The following is a 23,461-nucleotide window of genomic DNA, read 5'->3' as shown; positions in this document are numbered from 1 at the left end:
TTTGGAGCTGAAGCTCCCCAAACTAACACATGATTGACAAAATAACATTTGAATCACCATCCCTTTTACTGCAAAACAGCGAGTACTTTTCTTTCATTTTTTAATACTAACTCTAACACGTACTAGCCTGTACAGAACATTACACTCAGAAATGTGTATGTTGCCATATGCTTTCATTACAGCAGGCTAACTTTGTCTACCTTTTTTCAAGTTCTTATTATACAGGCTACATTTTCATGGTAATTTATACAACAATTTACATACCTCATTCAAGCCTACAGTGCCTTTTTTGTATACTTCTGGTTCATGCCCATAGCTCCTTATGGTGTCCCAACATTTCTGGGAGTCTGGCTTCTTTACTTAAGTAACTAACCAACTAATAAAAGGGGTATTAGAAAGTTCAAGGGGTTATTAACAAAATGACAGTACGATAAATCCAGAACCGCATAAAAAGTGAACCAAGACAACGTAGGGGTCTAAAATAAAACGCAAACTTTAATACAATGTACTTTAATAGATTCTAAGCACTTTTACCATCATTAAAAAACTACTTTTTCAGACACTGTAACAGAACGAGATACTTATTTTATATAAAACAATTCAAAAATAAACTAAACAATCGTATTACTTTATGGAGTAATGACTTAGCAACGTTACATACCAATCACTGTTGATGTTTATCTAAAGCTGCAGTTCCCTATCTACATAAACACAACCTTTCTAATTGGGCTTAAACATATTTATTACTATAAAAACATAATAAATGATGTAATAAAAAAAAATATATATATATATATATATATATATATATATATATATATATATAGATCACCTTCAGATGCCTGAAACGCCAAACCGCCGACACACAAATCACCGACACCAAAAGACCGACAACAAAAAATACCGACAACGCAAAACACCAAATACCATTACACCAACACACTACACGTAAACAACACAGTACACTACATAACATATCCACTATCCCTAACCCAAACCCTAACCCTAAGGTCCGACACTACCGCACACTTACCCTACCTGCACCCTAACCCTAACTCACTTACCCACCCCTAACCCCAAGGTCCGACACTACCGCACAATCACCCTACCTGCACCCTAACCCTAACTCACTTACCCACCCCTAACCCCAAGATCCGACACTACCGCACACTCACCCTACCTGCACCCTAACCCTAACTCACTTAACCCACCTCTAAACCCACAGTCCCTCACTATCGCACACACCCTACCTGCACCTAACCCTAACTCACTTAACCCACCCCTAAACCCACAGTCCCTCACTATCGCACACTTACCTGTCCGCTCCCTAACACTAAATCCCTCACTCTATCGCACACTTACCGAGTCCGTCGGGTTCTCACCTTGTCGGTCATCTGCGTTGTCGGTGTTTTCGACCCATCGGATTCCGTGTCGGTGAAATGCGATTTCGGGCATCTGAAGGTGACCCATATACATATATATATATATATATATATATATATATATATATATATATATATATATATATATATGTATATATATATATGTGTAGAGTCACTAGACATTTAGTGGATGGTTTACTAGTTTGTGGGCGAGTGAGAGTTGATACCACTGAAGGAGGTGAGGGAGTTCAAGCCAGCCCAGTTCAGCAAGTGAGAGACAGTGGTGACTATGGTAGGATGCCCATGTGGCGAATTTGGCGATTTTGTTGTATCAGGTCTCTAGCTTGTTTAGATCGCATTGCCTTAGGTTGGTATACATTGGAGAGGCATAAAGTAGGGTGGAGATAAGGTGGGAATTTGCTATTGAAATCTTTGCTGCTTCGGTGAGAAGTTGCTTATTTCTGTATAATTCTCCTAGTTTTTTGTGGACTTTTTTATGGTCATGGATATGTGAATGTCAAATTTTAGTTTATTGTCTATTTCCACTCCTAGCAATTTGGTGTGTTCAGTTGGGTATATAGTGGTGTTGTCTTTTGCTGTGATGTTAAAGTGAGAGTTGTTTTGAGTATGTTTGGTGGGTTGGAAGATGAGTAGTTTAGTTTTGTTTGGGTTGAGTATTAATTGGGCATCGGATAACCAAGTTTCAACAGAGGAAAAGGCTTCCTGTGTGACTTTTTGCAGTTTAGGTAGGGACTGGGCAGCTGGGCTGAGCAGGTGATGGTTGAGTCATCTGTGTATTGTATGAGTGTGCCATGTTTGGTGGCAGAGGCTAGATTATTGGTGTAAACAGAGAGGAGTAGGGGTCCAAGGATGGATCCTTGGGGAACCCCTATGGAGACAGGTAGTTGGGGAGATATGTCATTCTTCCATGCAATGGATTGTTGGCGGTCAGACAGGTAACTCTGAAACCAGTTGGTGACTGACTGAGAGAAGGATAGGTTACTGAGGATAGAGATAATTTGTTTGTGTGGGACCATGTCAAATGCTTTAGATAGGTCTAGGAAAGTAGCAGAGGAGAGATAGCCATTGTTTTTATGTTGAAGGACAGTGTTAGTAAAGGAGAGTAAAGCAGTGGTGGTGCTATGGTTTTGTCTGAAACCATGCTGAGTACTGGAAAGGAGGTTGTTAGTAAGGAGGTAGTCTGAGACCTGAGAGTGTATGCACCTCTCTAGTATTTTGGAAAGTGGAGAGAGAATAGTTATGGGGCGGTAATTGGTTAACTACTTCCATTATCAGAAAATTTAAAGTTATGTGTTGAATCATTCTGAATCACATGGTTGGCCAGGGCATTCGTAGTAATGCCATTTTTAATGTTGTATAACTGCTCCCTAATCCTATCCCTGAATCTCCTATTAGTTTTACCAACATAAAATGATAAACATGTAGTACAATGCACCAAATAAATCATGAGGAGAGTACTGCAATTTGCTTGAACTTTAAAAATAAATTCTCTACCTGTATCCGGATGTTTGAAAGTTCCTGAATAGTATATATATATATATATATATATATATATATATATATATATATATATATATATATATATATATATTCATAGATTAGTACTAAGCTAACTGCCCTTGCAAGCCATTTTAAGCCAAGCCAATTATTCCTTGAGAGACTCAAACCTTGAGTATTTTTAAATAAAAAGCTCAGTCTTTCCACTCCTAACTGCTTAATCTCAGTCACTTGTCAAAATAGGCCAATATTTCTTTATCACATCAACTACCAAATTCACATTACTTGAATAAAAAACAGGTACCTGAACCATATCCTTGTCTTTCTTACCATTGTTGCTGTTTAGACCTTTAGCCTTAGAAAAATAAGGTTTTGATAGTATAGATCTTAAACTCAGGATCTCCTCAAGAATAGTTTCAATATACCTTTCATTGTACTCCCTTTCTGTGAGTATTCATTTCAAATCACCCAATTCATTCAGAAAAGCATCATTATCAGCATTTAACCTTAAAGCTCTCCATCCCTGTTCTTTAACTATATTCCTAAAAATGTAGGATGGGTCACAAATGCAAGCTCCCTCTGTGTAATAATGTATTTTATAACATTCCTTCCAATGTATCTTAGTGCTCAGATTCCCATCTAACATTTTACAAATCCTCACATCTAAAAAGTCTGTTTCATTGTACAAATTATTCATACTAAATTTCAAAAAAGCTGTACCAGTATTTAAACTCTCATGAATCAATAATAAATCTGTTTCACTACCTGTCCATAATATGAAGGGGTCACCTACAAAATGTCGATAAAAAGCCACCTGTTGCCATCACGGAGATTTCAAGATATTGTCTTCTTGCCATGTAGCCATTACCATATTGGCATAGCTATTGGCACTGGATGTGCCCATAGCCAGACCATCTTTCTGCAAGTACACATCCTGACTAAACATAAAACCATTATTCACCAAGACCAGCTCAATTAATAAACAAATTATATCAATGAGCTTAAAGTCATGTTCACATGGTTTCATTAAATACTGTTTGATTATGTCAATCACAATTATATTAGGAATGACAGTGAATAAAGACTGAACGTCCAAGGTAAGTAATAAATAATTACTATTATGATTCTTCCAGTTAGTCATAAGAACATACAAATGCTTCCAGTCCCTTTAAATGCATTCATTTTTTATCTAAAACAGATCTCAGATGTTTCTTAACATAAACTGAGAGGGATTCTTTGCACCACTTTTGACTAGAGACTATGGGTCTAAGAGGGGGAAAAAGGGGGATCCTCATGAATTTTTGGAGGCCCCTGTATGATAGGTATTGTAGGCACATATATTTTAAGATAATTATACAGCTCTAAATTAATAATACAACTTAGTAGACAATCAAGAAGAGTGTTATATATTCTGGTAATCATTCTCTCAAAATAACAGCAAGTTTGTTAGTCTATGATATCCTACAGTAGAGAAATTAATCAGTATTTGTCAATTATTATTAATATGTTTATACTTATGTTCATATTTTCATAACTGAGAGTACTACATGTAATTGATTGATATGGTAAGAGACAGGAAAATTCACTGTCAATGTCCATTTATATTACACTGAACCTGAGGTATCACTAGTTATTTGTTAGCAATTATGAAAACAAGCAATATTTCCATATGAATGTAATACTTCAAAAACAAAGTTATACACAAATTGTTGCATGACATCAGGTAAAACCTTAGATGGTTTTGTAGAAAACTGTCTTTTGTTATTTGCACTATAAGTTGCACATCTTGAGAGAGATTCAATGTAATTTGTATTGCTAATTATAAAATAAAGCACATTTTCATATTTCTGTAAATATCTCAATATATATGCACTCATAAAGGGATTTCTTGATGTGATGTGAAAGCTTATGTGTGGTGAACAAAAATGTCTTAACAATATATGTCTAGGATGTTCAGTCTCCAATATGACATTTTTTTTCTGAAAGTGTAGCAAAAAATATAATTTTGGGTTTGTTTGCATTACAATATATTATAGTATTTACAGAACAAATATGAATGGATTGACTATTATCACTGTAATGAATACCTCTTGCTGATAACATTGCTTTTTGTACAGTTTTAATAGTTTTTATTGATCATAAAACATTTACATTTGTTTATCTTAAGGATTTTAAGTTTATTTTTCAGAAAATGCTTTGTAATGCAAGGTGTGGGTAGACTGATAAGGGTGTGACATTCCACACCAAATTGGTGGTAGTGAGATATTAAGCCCTTTATCTGTGTAGCAAACCTACTAGTTTGTTATATAATTTTTCTGGACACACTACACGTATTTGTCCACCCAACTCACAATGGTTTATTAGGACAATAAAAAAGAAAAGAACATTAGTGAAGGATAGTGCTCATTCTGAGGAGATAATATATTGGTTCTGCTTTATTGTGAGAGCCACAATGTTTCTTTTCATTATAATATTGTGGTAATACTAAACAAATAGCTAGATTACAAGTTATATACTTAACAAATCTGACTAGAGACTCCAGAATATGTCCTGTATGACCACTGAAGCAAAACTTTTCTTTGCCTTACACTGGTAGCCCACCTCACAGTGCTTCCTGAATCTGTGGGTGGATAACCAGATAACTGCCTTGTCACACTCTCCCTTTAAGTGTCATTATTTACTGAGAGCAATGGGACTCAAATGCAGTCATCAGCCTTTTAAAGAACAGAATATGGATAGTTCTAAGTGTGCTTTTTTTCCATTTTGACACAGGTTTGGAGACAATGTCTGTATATGACCATCATCGTTATGTCAGCAGTACTGATTGTTCATTTTACTCCCCCTCGCACTTCATCACCCAGGACCAATTTTTATCTAATCTTTCATTCTAACTCATACTATTCAAAGTTCTTTGTTTGCTATCACTTATTTTCAACTTATTTCTATAAAAAGTTATATTTGGACATCACTTTTTGAATTGGAAAGTTAAAAAGTTCTTATTAGAAGAACTCGATTTGTTGATTTGGTTAAAAAATAATTAACTAGACATTTTGCTGGATGACCTAGATAATCTCTCAATAAATTTGGTTATAACATTTCTCAATACATCTGGATATAGCACGGGCATCTTTTAAGGCACATATTTGGGACTCTGTAATCATGAATGCTTCATTTATTAAACAAACAAAAATGAGATCAAAGGTGCATGAATATCTGAGCTCAAAACTGTGAAAATGTTTAGAAACCACATGTAAATTATTATTCTAGCCAGTGAAATGTAAACTATATATACTTCTAATGTACAGCTAAACTTACAACTCTATGGAGGTTAATTGTATTGCCGAATCTGAATGAGTCAAACCACTTATTTGTACATGGCTAGAATAATCAGGGTTGATACCCTGGCGTAACCAGTCAGGAGAAGGAAACCACACTCACTACAATTCCAGTCTCACATAGACCTACCACGACAACAAACCAAACACATAAACACACAAAAACATACTCGGAGGCTCTAAATAAAAATCTGCCTAAGCAGCAGAGACCTCCAAAGCAGACACCCAAAACAAAACACGTGCAACACATAGCTCACAAAGCCAGTGTGCCGAACAGTCACAGGCCTTAGGGCTAAACAACACACCTGATACACTTGTAATAGGTGACTCTATCATCAGGCACACTGACGTCCCGCTCACCAGGCTGAACAAGGAGAAGGTCATGGTGAGCTGCCTGTCGGGTGCTAGGATCCACCACATAACACAAGCACTCAGGTCACTCCAAAGCAAGTACAAATATGACTCAGTCATTGTCCATGCTGGTGTAAATGACCTGAGACGTACCTCCCTGGACTACATGAAAAGAGACATAGAGGAGCTCTCTGAGCATGTAGCCCAGGCCGGTATGACCCTGACCTTGAGTAGCATCTTACCCTCAACAAGAATGATGCCCCAATATGAAGACAAGATGATCAATTTCAACAATTGGCTTAAGTATTGGTGTCATTCAAAGAGGATCCAATACCTGTCAGCCTGGGATGACATGCTTGACAAGCCACGATGCTTTGCTAGGGACGGCTTGCACCTGTCACCCCTGGGCTTTCGGATATTGGCAAAGGCTCTTGCTACCCCCATAGTGCCTTTTTTAGGCAAGGCTCAAAAGACAAACCCACCTCCATAGGTATCACAAGGGATAAGAAACTAAGAGTAATGCTACTCAATGCCAGAAGTCTAAACCTCAAGATGCACGCATTCGAAACTCTCCTTAGCATGGAGAACATCGATATCTGTGCAGTAACAGAAACCTGGTTCAGGGCTCCCAAGAGCACCCCAGCATTACCAGGTTATACGTCATACCATGCTTTTCGGCCACAAAACTTGGACCGAACCACAAAAGGAGGGGGAGTATCAATATTCGTCAAAGATACCCACACCTCCAGGTTGGTGGCACAGCACAAAGCATCAGAGACTATCCATGTGCAACTAACAGTGGGTAAAACTGCCTTCCAGTTTATAGCCTGCTACAGACCACCCTCCCAAACACAGGAACCCCACTTGGCCTTCCTGAGAATACTGGAAAATATGAAGGTCTCTCCAAACACCATTAATTGGGCGACTTCAACTACCCAAACATAGACTGGGAGCATTACTCTAGCTCCAACACCCTAGCCCAAAGGTTCCTAGAATTTATAAACTCAAATGCTATGGAACAACTTGTTACCACTCCCACAAGAGGGGAAAACATACTGGACCTGATTATCACCAACATGGGGACACTATGCTCCAGACCAGAAGTGTATCCCTCACTGGTAAGATCAGACCATAAACTAATCTCACTGGATATTCACATCCCGACCCCACCCCCTGCCCAGAAAACCACAGTGAAAAACTTCTCTAAAGCAAATTTCACACGCCTCAAAACCGAGGCGGAATCCTTCAAAGCCCCCGGGCCTGTGGAAAATATGGCCCAGACCGCAGAATCCTTTATAAACGCATTCTATGAACACCTTCAGGAATGCATGGATCATCACAATCCCAAATAAAACCAAGACCCAATCCTCCAAATGCAGACGTCCTGTCTGGTGGACCCCAGCCATAAACAAACTATACAATAGAAGGAGGAAGCTACTACATGATAGAGCAAAATCCCAAAAAGGGAAGGCATCTCTGATCAGTATTAGCAAAAAACTATGGGCACTCATAAAATCGTTTAAGGCCAGCTTCGGGAGAAAAATTGCACAGGACACTAAGGATAATCACAAGGCTTTCTTTAGTTATGTTAGGAACCTGGGTGGGAATTCCCAGATATGCTCAGAATTAGTCCAAAATGACAAAAAATACACCGAGCCCACAGACATTGCCAACATCCTAGCTGACAGGTTCAGTGCAAACTTCTCCCCCCCTCCCCACCAAAAGGACAAATATCTATCCCAACAGAGTGCTGCCCCCCTGACATCTCAGATGCTCAGGTAAGAGCTGCCCCCTCCAAAGCAAAAAACACAGCATCAATGGGACCAGATGGTGTCCCAGACTGCGTCCTACATGAACTCCAAGAAGAGCTAAACCCAAACATAAAACTACTGTTCAATCTTAGCCTTACTACAGGAGATGTACCCAAAGAGTGGCGTACAGCAACAGTGGTCCCTCTCCACAAAGGTGGTGCCTCAACGGATCCTGGAAACTATCGCCCCATAAGCCTGACTAGCTTGGTCTGCAAAGCTATGGAAAGGATCATCATGGACCTCATAAATAAAGATATTGGGGACTTACAGACACTGGATCCTACCCAGTTTGGCTTTGTTAAGGGCAGATCCTGCCTCTTAAACCTGGTCAATTTCTTTGAAACAGTCACCAAGGCCATTGATGAGGGGAAGGTGGTCCACACAGCCTACCTGGACCTCGCAAAAGCCTTCGATAAAATACCCCACTCGGGCATTATAGATAACCTCACCAGCTTAAATATAAACCCCTATGTCACTAGATGGGTTGAAAACTGGCTCAAGGACAGAACCCACATGGTTAGAATTGCTGGAGCCATGTCAGACTCCAAACCAGTTACAAGTGGCATCCCATAAGGCTCAGTCCTGGGACCTCTCTTGTTCGGTATATATTTCTCAGCGGTACAGCCCAACACAGAAGGACTGTGGCTGAGCAAGTTCGCAGATGACTGCAAACTGGGCACCATAATCAACTCTCCAGCCGACACAAGCATCCTCCAAAAGGGCCTCATAGAAACAGACAACTGGTGCCAGAGCCATGGCCTCAAGCTAAACGCCAAAAAGTGTATAGTCATCCCCTTTGGCAAAAACAAAGTGCCCACAAATTACCACATAGGTGGTAATCCATTAAGTACAGAAGAAGTCATTAGGGACCTGGGGACCCAAGTTGATAGCAATCTCTCATTTGACAACCACGTGGCCAAAGTGGTTAGAAAAACATTTTATATAGCCCACCTAATCATGAAGGGATTCACATCTAGATCAGGGAGGTCATCGTGCCTCTTTACTCATCCCTCATCAGGCCCATAATTGAGTACAATGCCCCTTTTGGGATGTACCTTACCAGACACCTACAGCAACTGGAAAGACCCCAAAAGTACCTCACCAAGAGGATCAAAGAGCTCAAACAGATGCCATATGCTGCCCGGTTAAAGAAACTCCAGCTCTACTCAGTGGCATACCGCCTGCTCAGAGGCGATCTGTGCCTGACGTATAAAGCCATGTCCAACCCGGAATTAATGGACATGCCGCACCTCAGAAAATCCAAATCCCATCGAGCTACGTGCTCGAGAGACTTGAACCTCAGCACTGAAATAAACAGGACATGCTGGAGGGACAGATTCATAACCCAGAGGCTCCCTTCACTCTGGAATAAAATCCCAGTCCATGTTAGGCAGAGTCCCTCACTGACTCCCTTCAAGAGGAATCTTGATGAATGGATGGGAGATCGTAGGTTTACCCCGGGTATCACTTCTGTGTCACTGTTAGACAGAGGCACAGTATACTAACCTCAAAAAAAGGCATAGCAAAATTAATTTAAAATGGGTGGCGAAAGCCAAGCACACTCTGGCTAGGCTTATAAATGCCCTAGGGAAGATAGCCTAGTATGAAGCTATGAACCTATGAACCTATGACATTTAATTTTCTGTCTTTGTGGATAACTATATATGCATACTATCTCAGAGCTAATGTTCAGTGTTTCTGTATACGTATTCCACATTTCAAATGTGCATGCAGTCCTATATTAAAATCGCACAGCATAATGTCACATCCAATGCTTTCATTGTCACTAGTTGTTTTACACATACAGCACCAAAAAAAGCAAAATAGCACAAATGTCATGTGCTGCGACATGCCATTTCCTTTATTCACATTTGTCTCATATAATACATATGCTGACTACCTGAAGTACCTATTAATTAGACCAGAAAACATTTATGATGTCATTGTATCTACCAAGGGAATGAAGTTACCAGGCAGGAAACTGCAGATCTTATTTCAAACAGTTTGAGATCTACTTAGCCTAGAGGATTAATACTCTTGTTATTTAATCCAATGCAGGACTAGTCTTACATAAAATAACATAAAATAAAATAAAGTAAAATAAAATAAATAATTTTATGTGTGAATACTTTAATCATTTGATATCCTGCTACCTGATTAAATTCTCTGCACTTAAAGGTTAAGTCAGCGCCTCATCACTATAGTAATTTTGAGGGTAGTCTTACTTTAGACGGAATTCAACTCTCAGTTTTACATTTTAATGCTTATAATAGCCTAATTTCTATAAACTATTATTTGTTAAAATTTCTAATGTATTATCCAATGTTTATGAAGTTGAACCAATATTTTATGATCCATATTTTAATCAATTAATAATACCTCTATCAAAATTAAGTTTAGAGGCATTGGTCCATTCCAAACTATAGACAAAATGTACTAACACTGATATAAAATAACTGCATATATCTTGGCTAACAGGCTTAAAATCAGTGTCCAGGATATAATATCTGCCATTCAGTCTGGGTTCACCATTGACAGACAAACTATTTTAAGTCTCTCACTTTAAAGTCTTTATTGACTATTAATTAAAGGAAAAAGATCTGCATCTTTTTTTTCAATTCTTCTTCTTTCGGCTTGTTCCCGGTTAGGGGTTGCCACAGCAGATCACCTGTCCGCTCATGATTGGCAGTGGAGTTTTTACATTGTCGAGTTGCCAGCCCAGCGCCCAACCTTCCACAGAAGGCACACACATGCACACATTCACACCTAGGGTCAATGTAGAGTGTCCAATCCACCTACAGCATGTCTTTGGGATGTGGGAGGAAACCGGAGCACCCGGAGGAAACACACGCGACCACAGGGAGGACATGCAGACTCCACACAGAAGGCACCCCAGCTGAGAATTGAACCAGAGAACCTCTTGCTGTGAGGTGACAACACTAACTGCTGCACCACCATGGCAGCCCTGTCTTTTTTTTCAATTGATTTATCAAAAATGTTTGATAGTGCATGCCTTAGCTTTCTTTTTAACATGCTATAGATTTCATTTTCCGGATTCTTATATTGCTAAGACTGATTATGCAAATTTTTCAACAATATTATGGATTAGTGAGACCTTTGTCTAAACCTATTCCAGTAAACTCAGGTATTAGACAAGATTGTACTCTCTCACCTCAGTTTTTAACTTGTATGTGGAACTTCTGTTTTCAAGACTATTAAATTTTAATTGATTTAATCATCCCACATTTTGGTGCATTCAGACTTTATCTTTACTGGCTTGGCCCCCAGTACTTAATGTCCACTGTGGATCTACCATCTACTCTCCACCCCCCTCTGGATTTACTCCATTTTAACTGGGGATGGTCATGGATTCTGAGTGTATCCAGGGGGCTTCTCTTGTCTGTGCTTCTGTCCAGGGAGGGGTACTTTTTATGAATAACCTACCTACTCCCACTCCACAAACCCCACACTCTTTGATTACATCTAAGAGCTCCTTTCCTCTTAAGACCATGCCTCCCCTTAGGAACTGTATCACTGAATGCCTGCCCACCTTGGATCGATGTGCCCATCCCTTCCCTTGCCGGTCTGTCAGTTGCTCAAGCTGCTAATCAAATCCAGGTTGGCTGGGCTATAGTTAGAGCTCTATCCCTCTATTCCACCAGTGAGGCCATCATCCCACACTTTTTTAATTTAGAAAAAATATTACCACCTTTGCAGATGATGTACAGCTTGGATAAGTCTTTTCTCTTTGCATTATATAATAATTACCTTTATGCTAAGTCTTCATATGTTCATAGGTGTTTATGTGGCTAATGACCACAAGGACCTTTTTAAGCCTAGACATGCATCCCAAATCTTTAACCAGTTCTGGTACCTTTGGGACTTCAGAGATGAAATACTTACAAGCAGGGGCCTGGGAGATACACCATTTATAGGCTTCCTGTGTCCATTTGAGACACAGGTGCCAAACCATGGATGAATTTCCTGTTCCTTATCCAATTGTCCAAGTTACACTTGTATTGGGTTAGGGAGGAACTCTGTTTAACATGGATGGGGAGCCTGTTCCAGTAACGGGGTTGTCTCTGGAGTACATACCTGTCTCTCCAGCAGGTGCTATTTATATCACAGGAAAGGTTTAAGACTTTAGAACAAGTAATTCTGGTGCTGTTTGTGTTGCAGATATGCAAGAGGTCCATCAGAGTGGGGACTGACAATACTTTGTATTCCAGGCATAGATCTCCGCTCAACTGCCAGTAGGAGACAGAAGACAGGGATAGCCTTGAGGTGGTCTGCACAGGACATGTTACTTACACTCTATAATCTTTTAGTGAGGATCCTCTGTGGATGTTCCAGTTGTTGGATATGCCTGGTTAGGTACATACCAAAGGAGGCATTGTACTCAGTGATAGGTCTGATGACCGCCCCTCATCCCAGTCTTACAGATCACCTTACTAAACACCCTTTCCCTAATAGTTTCATTATTTAAACTATGTCTGGTGTCTGTCACTGTTAGGTTTATTTATTTTTTCTCTCAGTCAAAAAAAGGACAGCATCAGTTTAGGGAAGTATTGAAGTGCTCAGGTTAATGTAGTTACTGCTGAGTTTTCTGCACACCACTACATTTAAATACACCTATACGTATTATACATATATGTGTGTGTGTGTGTGTGTGTGTGTGTGTGTGTGTATATATATATATATATATATATATATATATATATATATATATATAATTATTATTACACATGTATTTGTATATACAGTGGAGAGTCGATTATCCAAATTAATTGGGACCAATGGTAGTTTGCATAATCAAACATACATTGAACTAGATAACAATCTTCTAAAATCTTGATCTTTCTGCACTGAGTGAATACACTTTTTAACCATTCAGCAAGACCAGTGGACAATGAAGAATATTTTTCACACACAAGCAGGCTACAAGTTCATTTTCATTAGAAGCCCAGGGAGAAAAACTGCAAATTATTACATAACATTTTTAGAACAATAATTTTGCAATCTTCAAAAATAAAAACATCTGCAGTTTAAATAATTATAACAAATTAGACATAATATAAAAATATTGATCAAGAATGGATGCAAGGTATATGACAATCATTTAATATTTAGAAGAATTTTAGACAGTTTGATGAGAAATTAAAGGTAAGTTACTCTAATACAAAGAGGAATTGCAATATGAAGTGAGGGAAAAACAGGCTTATGGTATATTTAGAGAGAGAGAGAGAGAAAGAGAGTCAGGGAAGCAAATTAGATAGCGGTAAGGAAGTAAGTGAAGAAGGGAAAGTAAGGAGGTATAATGAATGAAAAGTTACTTGTTCACATTTAGAGATATAGTTTATCCTGATTCTGAACAAGAACAGAGCAATATTTAGCTAGGAAATCTTTCAGAGTGATTTTGAAAGATGGGAGGGAGCGTATAGATCTGATGGATACATATAAGGAGTTCCAGGCCTTAGCAATCTTGTGCGAGTACAGACAATGCCTAGCAGATTTGGTAGGTTTTTAGACAAACATTTTTTCACTGGATTGCAGTGACTGACTGGGAAGATAGTTGTGTTGAATGTTTTTTAGTGCTGGACAGGTAGATGAATGCTGGATAATTTTATATGTGGTAAAAAGTTGTGTATGTTGATGTGGCAGTTCTAACCAGTTTAGGCTTTTCAGTGCTATATAGTGGTGGGGTCTGAAAGAGGTATGTGCTGTAAATTTAGCAACTTTGTTATAGCATTGTTCAAGTTTTAATTTTTGTGAAGCTTGGAGGTTAATAAAGATGGGAGTGTCATAAAGAAGTGTAGGGAGGAGATAATTTGCAGCTAGTATAGTTTCAGTTGCGTTTGTGAGAAAGTTTTTGGCTCTTTAAAGCATCTCTAGTTTTTTAAAAGTTTTTCTTATGCTATTTTGTATATAGAGGTTGAATGTAAGATTATGATCCACTATCACCCCTAATAGTTTGCTATGAAAAGTGAGTTCAATGATTGTATTATCAAGAGAGAGGACTTTAAATTTAGTTTTTTCATGAGAGAGGGATTTGGGAAAAAAAATAGTAGTTTGGCCTTTTTTTTGGGCTGAGCATGACTAATGACTTACAAAGCCACGTTTCAGTGGCTGTTAAGGCTTCCTGAGTAATTTTTTGGAGGTGTACCATGTTGTCAGATGTGCAAATGACAGTGGAATCATCTGTGTATTGTATTAGGGTGTCCTGTTGTGTGGAAGTATAGGGGGTATTGCTGAAAATGTTAAGGAGACCAAGGATACAGCCTTGTGGTATACCGCTGATGATGGGGAGGTAAGGAGAGAGCACAGAGTGCCATTTTACTGACTGATACCTATTGGACGGGTATTTTTTGAACAACAGAAGGGTGGGCTGAGGGAGACCTAGTGAGGAGATTTGAAGTAGGAGTTTGCTGTGACAAACTGTGTTGAAGGCTTTAGACAAGTCTAGAAATAAGGACAAGACTAGTTTGCCATTAGCTCTAGCTTTATTGACAGTATCTATATAGGTTAGAAGGGCAGTGCTAGTACTATGGGAAGGTTGGAAACCATGTTGTGTAGGGGATAGGAGTTCTTCCTGCAGAAGATAGTCTAGCAATTGTTTCTGAATACATTTTTCAAGTATTTTGGTGAGGGGGGATAAGACTGCTATAGGTCTAAAGTTATTCATGTCTGTTGAATTTCCTCATTTGTGCTGAGGAATAATGTGTGACTTTCCGGAGAGAGAGGGATTGTGGGACTCCTGGACTGACCTTTATTATTCCTCTGCACAAAGGAGAAACTTTGAGACAGCATAGGCAATGCTACTTTTAGGTACTTGCTTGGAAGGTCATCAGCTGAGGAAGAGCATGGTTTAAGTTTGTTTAAGAGTAGTTTTTTTATAGGATGTGGGCACAGGTTTAAAGATGAAAGTGGATGTGGTAACATGTGACTATTGAGTGAGATTGAGATTAGATGCTGAGGAATCCTTGGTTAGAGATGCTATAAAATAAGAGTATTGCAGTTTCGAGTGGTGAGTGATTGGGAGAGGGGTTTATTTATTATTATTTATTAATTTCCAGTTTGATTACTGGGGAAGTCCACTGGGCCCTGAGGACCCATTTTCAGTGGAGGCCCGGGGAGAAAAGCTCCAAATGTACAAATACAAAATACAGAAATATAAAATATGAATGATACATTGAGGTGACCAGTTTGTACAATAGGAACATTCATTATTACAACAAATTCAACTACAACTTCACTAAGGTTATTCTAAAAGGTTATACAATTATAATCTGTTCTTATAGGGTAATTTAAGACAATGCATTATTTGCGCACACAAGCACATTCTTAGAAGGTTACACATTTGTAAAGGTATTCTTATAGAGTAGTTTGAGAAAATGCATTATATAAGCACATAGAGAAGAGAGTTAAGAAATCTATTTACAATATTTACATGAAGGGATATGAGGATAAGTTGCTGGGACATTTTGAGTGCAATGGAGCACTCCATGTGGTATGAATATGTTCTTGGATAGTTTTTAGTTGGGGTGGACTAAAGGACTGCCTCACCTTTTTACACTCTAGGTAGGATATTGGTGAGTTTTTGAATAGTTTTAGGTAGGGTGAAAGCAGGAGCATTTCCACTTAGTGGACAGATGTTTGAAAAGCTGAGTTTTGAAATTTTCAATGCTCGATATTGTTCTTAGCAAGGAAGGGAAAGAGTTCCAAGCCTTACCGATAGTGAAAGAGAGGAGAAGTTGGCCAGCAGGACTTTTAGGTTTGTAGATAGCAATCAGATTTTGATGTTCAGATCTGAGAGATTTCTTAGGGGTGTAAGAAGGAAGGATATTAGCTAGAGCAGGACAGTTAGATGGCTGAAATATAAGTTTGTGTGCTGTTGTGAGCTGCAGATAGGTTAGGTAGTTTGGTAGTTCTAGCCAATTTAGGGATTGAAGGGAAAGGCAATGATGGGTGGAGTTTTTACAGTGGGAGGCAAATTTAGAGATTTTGTTATAGCATCTTTCTAGTTTGGAGGTGATAGAGTATGACAAGTTGGTTAAGAGAGAGGCTCCATAAAGTAAAGAGGGCAAAAGGTAGGTAGTGGCCAGAGTGTGCCTGGTGGTGAGAGAGAGAAAGTGATTATTCCTGTATAGCATGCCTAGTTTTTGATGTTTTTTTTTAATATTTTGTTGAATGTGTATGTCGAACTTTAGGAATTCATCGACTGTAACACCTAGGAGGTTTGCAGAGGGAACAACTTCAATAGTGGATTTAGAGTTGCTAAGGACTTTGAAAGTGTCTTTATCGAAGGAGTAAGATTTTCTAGGGGAGAAGAGGAGAATTTTCGATTTGTTAGCATTAAGGGAGAGGTGGTTTTTGTGCATTCAGTTTTCAGTGGTTGAGAAGGCAGCTTGGGTTTTGAGAAGCAGTTCAGAGCTGTTTGTGGCAGAGCAGACTATGGTTGAATTGTCTGCGTATTGAACAATTTTGGCATCGGGGATAGAAGAATGAAAGTTATTAATAAAAATATTAAAGAGCATGGGTCCCAGGATGGATCCCTGTGGTACACCTGTTGGGGTGGGTAGGAAGGAGGAGATGGAGTTTTTCCATTTGACTGCCTGAGACCTATCAGATAAGTAGCTAGAGAACCAGGATAGAGAATTAGGAGATGCGGGTTTGATAGTTGAAGGAGAAGATGATTATGAGAAACAGTGTCGAAGGCTTTAGAGAGATCAAGCAAGACAGTAGAGACCAGGTGACCTGAGTCTCGGGCTTGATTGATAGTTTCGAAGTAGGATAATAGAGCAGTAGTAGTGCTATGACCAGAACGAAAGCCATGTTGGGTAGGTCTTAGAAGATAGTTCTTGGTTAGAAAAGGCATAAGTTGGGAGTGGACACACTTTTCTAAGATTTTAGAGATAGGTGAGAGTAGAGCAATAGGGTGAAAGTTTGAGATGTTGGTGTTCTTGCCTCCTTTGTGCAGTGGAAGGATATAAGCTGAGCGCCATAATTTGGGGACGTAAGATTCGTTAATAGATCTGTTAATAATGATGCTGATCAGGAGTGCTATCCCATCTGCAGCACATTTTAGAAAGGAGGAGGGAATATTGTCAGGGGCATTAGAGCAGGGTTTAAGTTTAGATATAAGTTTTTTTATGAAGTTAGTAGAGACAGGTTTGAGCTCATATTTAAGGGGAGGGTTATTGGAGGAATTGGAAGGAGAATAAAGGGGAACAGAAGGGATATTTGGAGGGAAGGTCTTAGTTAGGTCAGATATTGTTTGTAAGAAGAAAGAGTTAAATTCTGAGCATAGTTCTTGGTCAGATTTATTTGGGTCAGGACAGGGATTATTTATGGAACCGGGATTAAGGAGACAGTTTATAGAGTTCCAGAATTTTTTGGGGTTATTGTTATTGTTAGATTGGAGGTTGGAGTAATAGGATTTTTTGTCCTTGGTAATTAGTTGTTTTACTTGGTTACGTAGTTGCTTATATTTGAGCAAGGTGTTGGGCAGTTTATTGTTTTGGAACAGCTTCCATAGTTTATCCCTTTGATGCATAATTTGTTTAGTATGTTTAGATAACCAAGGAGCGGTATTTATTTTTACCCTTTTATTTCTGATAGGGGCGAGAGAGTTAAGTGTATCTAAGAAAACAGAGTTGACGTAGTTGATAGCAGCATCAAGAGGGAGAGTTCTAATGTCTTGCCAGTTCATTTGTTTGAATAGGTTTGAGAAGGTTGTGGGGTTGAAGTTACTAAGATTATGAGTTAGGATGTATTGATGTTGGTGAGGGGAAGAGTTGGTAGTGCGATGAATGAAGGCTGGGAGGTGGTCACTAATGGTGTCTGGAATTGTTCCAGAATTAGTGATTTTGTTTGGATTGGAGACTAGGATCCAGTCAATAGAGGAACCTGGGGGATTAGTTTTGTTGGGTCTAGTTATATGCTGGATTGTTTGAGTGAAGTTATAAAGGTTGATGGCAAGGGAGGGGGAGAGAGAGTTAATTTTATTCCAGTCGATATTTACATCACCTAAGATGTATGTTTCGTAGTTAACTTTAGTAAAAGCCCATTGGAGAATGTCTTCGAGGATGGGGATATTATTTCCAGGGGAGATATATAGGGCAATAATACAGATATTTTTGTGTGTATTTAGTTTCAGTAGTCCAGCTGTAAGTTCAGTATTTTCAAATTGAGGAACTGGAATTTGGAGGGGAATTACAGTTAGTGATTTAGAGTAAACTATGGCAGAGCCTCCATCTTTTTTTATAGGTCGGTCATTTCTAATAATGTGGTATCCAGGGGGAAGTATTTCTGAATCAGAGATATGGGGTTTAAGCCAAGTCTCAGAAATGGCTAAGATGTCTGGTTGGTTGTGGGTTAACCAGGCCTGGAAGAGGTGGACTTTGTTATTGAGACTTTGGGAGATCAAGGTGAAGATTTTTAATATGTTTGGGGGTGGGAGAGATGGAGTTGGGTGATTATTGTTGGCAAAGAGAATGGGGCCAGGATTGGGGTGGATATCTCTGGCTAAGAATATATTATTGAGTTGAAAAGACCTAAGAAATTTTGGTATAGAGATAGAGGGTTTAGTTGGATATAAGGTTAATTTGTGTGTAACTGTAGTAGCAGTAGTGGATAGTATTTTATAGTGGAACAGATAAAGTTGATTGGGTGGGATAAGATAAGAAGAGATAGAATGGAAGTGAGATAAAGAGTTATGGTGAAGGGAGTTTGAGGGGGAAGTTATTTTTGTTGGAGGAATTGTATAAGCAAAGGAAGAGTAAGCGGTGATATAGCATAAAGGAATCAGAAAGAGAAGGAGGAAGCAGGGGACTTTAAGTTGTTGGAGGATTGAGGAAACCATGGTTGTACAAAGTGGGGGAGAAGGGAGTGCCAATTGAAGTAAAGAGTATGTTAGAGGTGAGGAATGAAAGTATGGAGAGAAGTAGTTTATCTGAAGTTGTATGTAGGAGGCAGGGATAAAGTAGTAAGATGTTTGGGGAGTAGGAGTATTGAGAGAGAGAGGTGATAGAGGATATGTATGAGAGGAGACTGAGGAGATTGGGTAGGAGGAGTGGAAAGGACAGGATGAAGTTGGATAATTTAGACTGGGTGGATTAAGTGTAGTTGTAAGGTGGGGAGAAGAGCTAATTGGTTAATTGGAACAAGGCGGAGAGATTGAGGAATAAATGTAGGAGTGCTAGGGGTGGGTGAGATTTGGGGGCAGGGTAGGGGAGCGGAGTGAGCCCGCAGGGTGAATGGAGTGGGTACAGACAGGAAGGATGAGAGAGTCTGAGAGAACAATCAGTGAGCAGCAGGCTACTGCAATTCACCTTACTGGAAGTAAGGGTGAGTGTTGGTTTAGATTATCTGAGGTGGTGAAGAAGAGGGGAAGCAAAAGGCAGAAGTTGAGGAGTGCAGCAAGTAGACTAAGTGCTATATAGACAGTCTTGTACAGCAGAGCTGTACTTGGGAGATGTAGCAGGGTGACAGAGAATGGTGAGAATATAAGGCAGGACTAGTGGAGAGAGCTGGCCTGGAAGGAAAAGAGAATAGTGTAGGAGTTATTCAGGGGTGAAGGAGAGACTGAGAACAGAGTTGGCTATTTTATCAAGAGAGGAAGGGGCACTTTACAGTTAAAGAATGGGTTAGCAAGGGCAAGATAACGAGTAATGCAGGGCTAGGAAGGGGTAAGGCTGCTGGGTAACCTGGCTAGGTAGCAGAACTTTTAAAACATATAGGAAGAATAACAAAAAAAAATTTGAGAAAGTATCAGTCTTACTACTTGGTTGGGGAAACACGTACTTTATTGCTTCCCAAGGTACAGGGCTCTGGTATAGGACAGCAAGTAGCTTTACTTCTTAATTGAGGAGGCTGGAGTTATTTGCCTGTTGTCCTTAGTCTTCACTCAGGGATGGTCCTTTAGTCAAGAGCAGAGTTAGAAGGTATGAAGTTTATTGCTTCCCAAGGTACAGGGCTCTGGTATAGGACAGCGAGTAGCTTTACTTCTTAATTGAGGAGGCTGGAGTTATTTGCCTGTTGTCCTTAGTCTTCACTCAGGGATGGTCCTTTAGTCAAGAGCAGAGTTAGAAGGTATGAAGTTTATTGCTTCCCAAGGTACAGGGCTCTGGTATAGGACAGCAAGTAGCTTTACTTCTTAATTGAGGAGGCTGGAATTATTTGTCTGTTGTCCTTAGTCTTCACTCAAGGATGGTCCTTTAGTCAAGAGCAGAGTTAGAAGGTATGAAGTTTATTGCTTCCCAAGGTACAGGGCTCTGGTATAGGACAGCAAGTAGCTTTACTTCTTAATTTAGGAGGCTGGAGTTATTTGCCTGTTGTCCTTAGATTACATTTTTGGCCAGGATGCAAGATTTTTTAATGGATGTCCAAAATTTGTTAGGGTTGTGTTTAGTATTATTCTGAAAGTTATTATAGCATACTTTTTTGTCTTCATTGCTTTTTAGTACAACTGCGAAGCATTCTGAAGTTTTCAGGATACTAAGGTGTTTTATATTTTTGCTACTCTTTCCATGCTTTTTCTTTATCCTGCATTAGCATTCTACGGTACTCTTTTTGGATAGCCAGACTGCATTATTTGTTTTCAGCCTCTTCCTTCTAGGAGGTGCAAGGCTATTTAGGATATTTAGAAAAGTAGAAATCCTACCTCTACGATGACTTTTTATGGCCAGATTCTATTCTATATTGTGTTATGTTTGGGGATACATATACTTCTAACAGTATGTCTCTGTGTGTTATTTGGCTGGCTGAAATATACAAGACTTGTATCTCTGACAACAAGAGACATAATGTCATGATGATAAGTCTCACAGTATCCTACAAATAAAGTCAACCAAAATATCTGATTTGTGAACAAAGAAGTTAATGGCTTTCAGCAAAAGCTGCTTCACCACAACAGAATGGCCTGGGGTAATAAAATGACAAGGATTCAGCCTAGCTCCATGAAATAAAGGGATGGATCCCTCATAGTGACCAAGGTAACTCTGACACTGAAACAGCCTGGCCAGGAGTGGGAAGAATGAGGAGGCATGATCTTTCACCTCTCCCAGGCATAAGAGTGATTGGCATACATTCAGGGGTACACTATGTGGTAGAGTTTCCCTGATGGCATTGAGAATCTGCTGCTTATGCCATGTGGGGAATAGCAGAGCTATTTAATGCAATGATCCTTCTAGAAGTGAGATGGTGGCCTTAATTGATAGCCTATTGTACTTCACTCCCTATTGTCCTGTTGTGTGTTTGCAGACTGGACTTGGAAAACTATGAAGAAAAATTATCTAACCTTGATAGCTGTCTGAATGATGGTTTCTCACAGTTAACACTTATGCCAATGGTGGTGAACTAATGGGCTGACTGACAGAAGAGGGGATGATGACTGACAGACAGTGGGAAAGAGTGAAAAATGACAAAGATTTTTTCAACCATGAATAAAATGTTGGTTTCTAACAATAATCTGTCTATACAAAATGTTTGGAAAAAAAGATACAGTTAAGTGTTAATCTTTACTTTTCACCAAATTATGTGGAGCCTTTTTTAAATAAGTCAAAAACATTCCAGGTTTATAGAAGCAAAAGTCATTAAATATTTATTTATTTATTTATTGTCATTTGTTTACTGGAAAAGTCTGACTGGGTCTAGAAGACCCATTTTCAGTGGAGGCCCAGGGAGAAAGCTCCATGTACATACACACACACACACACACACACACACACACACACACACGCATATATATATGTATATGTATATATTATATATAGATAGATATAGATAGACATATATATATATATATATATATATATATATATATATATACATATAGGTGTATATATCTATATATATATATACATATATATATATATATATATATATATATATATGTATATATATCTATATCTATATCTATATCTATCTATATACATATTATATATATATATATATACATACATGGGTCTATTTTGCATGAAAGAACTGCCTTAATGTTGAATGTAAAACACTGACAAAATAAGTTCGATCATACACAACAGCGAACAAAAATACAAACAAAAAAAAAAAGCAATAATATCGAGAGAGGAAAACGATTTCTTCTCCCTATATTAAAACTAAACTCTCTGTTACACTAACCTCAAATTTGTCTGAATAGTGGCAGTGTTACCAGAAGGTTTTAATGATGTTAAGGTGTAGGTTTAGGGTTGGGGGAATGGGCAGCATTAGGGTAGGGTTAGCACCAATTACTAAAGAGGGCAGGGTGCTCTTCCCCCTGTGCCATCTCTAACCCTAACACTAACACTGCCCCTTCCCCCAACCGTAACCCTACACCTTGACATCATTAAAACTTTCCTGTAACACTACCACTACAGAAAACAGACTCAAATACACAAACATTCAGAAGCACACACAAACAACACTACATCTATCCCCAAACCTAGCCCTTACCTTTACCTTAAAATATGCAGACTTGCACACCAACACACAACAGCTATTATTTACTCATCCCTAACTCTAACCTGAGCTCACACACACACACACACACACACACACACACACACACACACACACACACACACACATGCTCCCCCCCCCCCGAATCTTACGTAACTGTATTGACATTCCACACCATCGACATATCCATTGTTCGGCCATCCGTACTGTTGACATTGAATCACACGTCTGCATTTGTCAAACAAACATATGTTCAGTCAAATGCAGGGGGAACCATATATACCCATATGGATCCCTACCATATGGCTGAGTTTTTAGAAACTTGAAATTCATATGGTTACGACCATATGACTGAGTTTCCGAAAACTCGAACATCAACCCCCCCCCCCAAAATCTACATTTTTTAAAGTTTATGCAGAGGTCAAGCCCCCCTGCACCCCCCCACACCCCCTGCAAATTATATATACCAACTCTGAGATTGCACTACAGTGAAGAAAAGGGTAAATTTCCCAAGCAACACTGTGCAGGGATCTCCATTCTAAAACTTCGGGTTTTCAAAAACTCAGTCACATGGTCCCAACCATATGAATTTCGAGTTTCTGAAAACTCA

The 23,461-nt window shown here is 39.0% G+C and overlaps 1 protein-coding gene across 1 annotated transcript in view; it reads right to left on the bottom strand.

Moving 5' to 3' along the window:
* The window catches only part of RXFP1 (relaxin family peptide receptor 1), a 1,244,683-nt gene that overhangs the window by 385,681 nt on the left and 835,541 nt on the right, over positions 1-23,461 (bottom strand). The gene's annotated exons all lie outside the window — the stretch shown is intronic.

Source organism: Protopterus annectens, chromosome 2.part1 (genome assembly GCF_019279795.1).
Source record: "Protopterus annectens isolate FY-2018-M chromosome 2.part1, PAN1.0, whole genome shotgun sequence".
NCBI lineage: Eukaryota > Metazoa > Chordata > Ceratodontiformes > Protopteridae > Protopterus > Protopterus annectens.
The sequence above is the reverse complement of the archived record's forward strand: the minus strand, read 5'-3'. Positions and strand labels throughout refer to the sequence as shown.